Source organism: Macrobrachium rosenbergii, chromosome 4, assembly GCF_040412425.1.
Source record: "Macrobrachium rosenbergii isolate ZJJX-2024 chromosome 4, ASM4041242v1, whole genome shotgun sequence".
NCBI lineage: Eukaryota > Metazoa > Arthropoda > Malacostraca > Decapoda > Palaemonidae > Macrobrachium > Macrobrachium rosenbergii.
In genome coordinates this window covers 51,104,099-51,109,098 of record NC_089744.1, presented here as the reverse complement: position 1 = coordinate 51,109,098, position 5,000 = coordinate 51,104,099, and the positions used below count along the sequence as shown (strand labels likewise).

Genomic DNA, 5,000 nt, shown 5'->3' with positions numbered 1-5,000 from the left:
ATATATATGTAACTATATATGCATATATAAATATGATATATACACACAAAACTATATATATATATATATATATATATATATATATATATATATATATGTATATATGTGTATATAAATACACAATCATGAAGCTACAAATGTCGCTTAATATCAAATTCACGCTATCTCGGGAATATCCCCTGATGGCCAATTATCAGCGAAGGGAATTTATAAGTGATAAATGGATTGGTACTGCCGGGTCGCGATCCTCGACACAGATATAACCAGCAACTCCAGTCGACGTTCTACCACTGAGCTATCACCCTCTGATAGCTCAGTGGTAGAACGTCGACTGGAGTTGCTGTACAGAAAACTGGATTGCGCCGAAGAAACTTCGGCGCATGTTTTACTTGTTTTATTCTGTAGGGAAAAATCTTTCATGTTTTGTGTTTCACTGATTTTGGACTGATTTGTATTAAATAAATGTGCAGATATTGTATGAACACGTGCTGTGTTTACCTCTTTCAGGAACACCAAGCACCTTTTATTGAAGATGGCATGACTGACTCCCTCTCGACAGCTATGAATACATCTTCAGACCAGGGCGGAAATTACACAACCTTAAACAAAAATATAAAATTCACAGGCCATAATTGCTACCCGTGTAGTTGATGAAAAGCGATTTTATATAAAATAGGAATGCTTAATTTCTAAAAGATATGTAGAGGAAGTTGAATAAAGTGTTGGGTAGTATTGATGAAAGAATATGATTCGGTTTGGAAAGCAAGAAAATTCACTACAGTTAGAAGAATGATTTCAAAGAAGAATTATCAGAAAATTAAATATGATTAATAAACCGTCAAAAAGTAGGATTTTTCAGTGGGTGAAAACGAAAAGATTATTGAACTGAAGTGGACATATTTACCAGAAGGACGAAAATTGAATATCGTCAGCAAATGGATACCTAATCAATCCAGCAACCTAGTAAAAAATAATATTATCAAACCAGTTTAAGATTTAACACATTATCAGTCCACTAGAATACTATTATGATAACGAAATGACGAACTCTGCATTTAGGTAACAAACCGATTAATGAGGAAAGTAGTTCTCAGAGAAGAATACTCAGTACGGCAAAGATTTTGACAGAAATTATTCACTAAGAAAAAAGGATTATCAGAGAATACTTAGGATGAGAAAGGGATGATCAGAGAATACTTAGGATGAGAAAGGGATTATCAGAAACGAATACTTAGAATGACTCGGAGAATAATCCTCGATGTGACAGAGTGATTAACACAGAATCATATTCAGCGTGACAAAATTATATTCAGGGAACGATAGTCAAAATGAGAAAATGATTGAAAGAGAAAAAATAATAATCAGAAAATAAGAGCCGTGGACTATCAGAGGAGAATATTCAGGATAATCAGTATGACAGCCATCAGAGAAGAATACCTTATTATGACAAAGGGATTACCAGAGACTGATACTCAGCATTACAAAATTATCATCAGAGGAGAATATTCTCTGCGGCAACTGATTACCGAGGAAGACTATCCAGTAAGAGAAATTGATTATCAGAGAAGAATGTCCAGTATGACTGAGGGATTACCAGAGAAGAATATTCGTTGTGACAAAATGATTATCAGAGGAGGATATTCGTTGTGACAAAGTGACTATCAAAGAGGAATATTCAGTGTGAGAAAGTGATTACCAGAGCGAGTACACAGTATTACACTGGGATAACAGTATTACCAGAGAAAAGTATTTAGTCGGACAAACTTATTGTCATAGAAGAATGTTATATTTGAAAAAGTTATCACCATCGAAGAATACTCAGTATGGCAAAATGGTTAACACCATTCTCAGTATGATACATTGATAACCAGAGAAAAATAATAATTATGGCAAAGTAATGACCAGAGAAGAATACTCAGTATGACAATGTGATTTTAAAAATAAGAAAATTTCCATGATAGTAATTATCAGAGGAGATTCAATGGAACAAAGAGACCATCGGAGAGGACTACTCTGTTTGAAAAATTGATTGCAAGAGAAGGATAGTAAGGATGACGATAAGAACGATGTAAGCTGGTAATTGTTGCTAAATCGAGGAATATATTTTGCCTTTGGTTAAGTAGGAGCATTAATGGACGGTCCCATCGGCCTCGTGTTTGTAAAATAGGAACATTAAATCTGAATATCCAATCGTAGATATTAAATCTGAATATGATTACCAATTTGGTGCCTACATTTCGGTGTTAAGTATAAACCTTTTAGAGTTTGCTTAAAAGTAGGATTATATAAAATCCTGTAAGCTGCAGTTAATGGAAGGAGTAGGATTCTACAACACTGCAGGAAATGAAGAGTGAAGTCTAAGATACTTCCGTAGTGAATAGTTGTGGTCCTGACGTTTCTTTGATTTTGCATGGCATGAATCTTGCCGACTCTGTTGGTTTTGTAATGAAGGAAAGACGGTTATTTACTTTGCATAGAATAAATGGCGCGAGTTATTATAAGTTTTCACGGGATTTTGGAAAGACATTTTTTTAATAAACGAATGCCTAGTTTTATTATTTGGAAATAGGTGAGTGAAAAGTAGATTTTCCGGTGAAGGAATGTTGTTTAAGGATTGGATAACTGTAAATTTTATATCCAAACTCTGAACATGCAACTGACCTTTGACGCAGTAGTGCTTGTATGCACACAAGTTGTGCTTTACGCATTATTATATATGCATAAAGGATTTTGCCATGTATTAGCTTTTTGAGCACTTATTTTTAATTGCCAGAAATGAGAGGATGTGAATAAAATTTTTAATTGTTAGATGCTGAAACACCTAAACAAAACGCTTCGTTGTTGTCATATAAAAAGTCCCGAGTTCTATCAGGTTTTATGTAATAAGTGAAGTAAATTAATTTTGGTTGCTGAATGCTGAATGCTCGAAAACAAACATTTTCATCGTGTAGAATAGGGATTCATTACCAATAAAGAAATTATGAATTACTGTGGTTGTATAGTTTGGCAGACAAGTTGTTAAAAACGATTATGACAGTAATTATTGGCTGCTGTTTTGGTAGAGTACTGGGTCAGAGACAAAAACAAGTTTCATGTGTCCAGGAGTGTTAAATGTTTATAGATAGTGATGCGGGTGTAAGGTAAATGGCAAAAGATGTAAGTGCAAAAGTGTGTGATATGATAATGAATTGTGAATGAGCTGTGAAAGGGGTAATATTGATTGGGGATAATGGATGCAGTATTGATTGGGGATAATGGAGAAAGACTGGTGAAAGAGTTTGAAAGCGCTTTTAAGATGAGTAATCTGAGAATAAAGATGAGCAAGATAAAGGTTGGGGAAAAATGGAAGCCAGGATCAGTGATTTGTGATGTGGATGGTAAAACGTTTACAGAATCAGCAAAGCTAGAAAAAGATCAGCGTGCATGCTGGAGATTAGGAAGAAACTTGTAGTGTTTATGGAAGTCAAGGTGGAAATGCGAAAATGAATTGGGGAGCCGACTATTCAGTATGGAATTGAAGTGTGGATGTTGAGCACAAATGTCAAAATATAGTTGAAATTGCTGATATGATTTGTTTTTATAGTATGTGGGCCAAAAAAAAAAATGAACTAAAAGGGCGAGAAATGTTAAGATACGTACAAATAGTGAAAAGTCAGAGTAGGTGAAAATATTGATCAGTGTGTTACGAGTTGGTGTGGTCATGTGGAGAGAATGTAAGACTATCTTTTCGTGAAAAGTGTAGTGTTCATAGATTATATTAGGAAGGAGCGGCGAATTAGATATAGAAGGAACTGAGTGGATAGCATGAAATAGGTGCTGGAAAGGCGGAGCCTTAATATTCATTAAGTTCGTGAATGCGTGCAAGATAGAGGCGAATAATATAGTGTGCATATGGGATTTGGCACAATGCGGGTGACTGTTCTGAGTAAGCTGATGAAGAGGCTAGGGTTGTGGAAGTTTTCTGCAAGGGGGCTCATCCACGATTCAGCAGTTCAGGTATGAATATGGCAATAAGCGTTGTTTTTCCTCTGGAGCCACCCCCCTTTTACGGAAACAAATTAATGTTGCAGATAAAGACTGACACACACAAATATCTGTCTATTATATATATATATATATATATATATATATATATATATATATATATATATATATATATATATATATATATATATATATATATATATATATATATATATATATATATATGTGTGTGTGTGTGTATGTATGTGTGTGTATATATATTTGTATATATATATATATACATATACATTATATATATATGTGTGTGTGTAAAATATGAGTCCGTTTGAAATGAAAGTGTAGTTGTCGAGACTATTAATTAATAATACGGTGATGTTGTCCTTATAATATAGAGAAAATATCATTTTAAGAAATTAGGAAAAATCTACGTTTAACTACTTGTCACGGACAGAAGGATTAATGGCACGTTGTTAACATAATAAAGTTGTAGCACAAAGGTCCTAAGAAATTATAATGTTATTAATGGTCATTTGGAATAATTTGATAGTCAGTTTAATACAGGAAAATACTTTCAGTGAGGTAATGTTAATTTTTCCTTTGATCGGTATGTTTACATTGAAAAAATGTCTGATGTATTGTCTAAATGTCTGTTTATCTAACATTATCTCACCGATAATATTATCTAGAATAGACAGACTTTTTAAACATAATTGTAAATGGAAGATACCATTCACGGAAAGTGAATATTATACCTGCGTGCTTCATCTGAGATAATTGTCATTTACCTTTGCCTTAACTGTCGGAAGTTGGAGATTTGGACGAACTGCAGCAGCCACCAGATGCTGGATAAGATACTCACTCAAATGCCTGTTGCTTCTCTTTCTTCTGTCTCTCTCTCTCTCTCTCTCTCTCTCCCATACACACAACCACTCACTGTCTCTTCCTCTCTCGCTTCCTCCCTCTCTCTCTCTCCCTCACCTCTCAAAGGCACTCGCAGCTGCAGCGAACTATCTCTC

At 34.4% G+C, this 5,000-nt stretch overlaps 1 protein-coding gene across 1 annotated transcript in view; it reads right to left on the bottom strand.

Annotated features, from left to right (window-relative positions):
• Positions 1 to 4,982, bottom strand: part of LOC136834373 (uncharacterized) — an 84,374-nt gene extending 79,392 nt beyond the window's left edge. Inside the window, exon 1 of the mRNA XM_067096928.1 lies at positions 4,770 to 4,982. The gene's annotated coding sequence lies outside the window, so the exon portion shown is untranslated. The remainder of the gene's footprint in view (positions 1 to 4,769) is intronic.
• Positions 4,983 to 5,000: the final 18 nt, after the last annotated feature.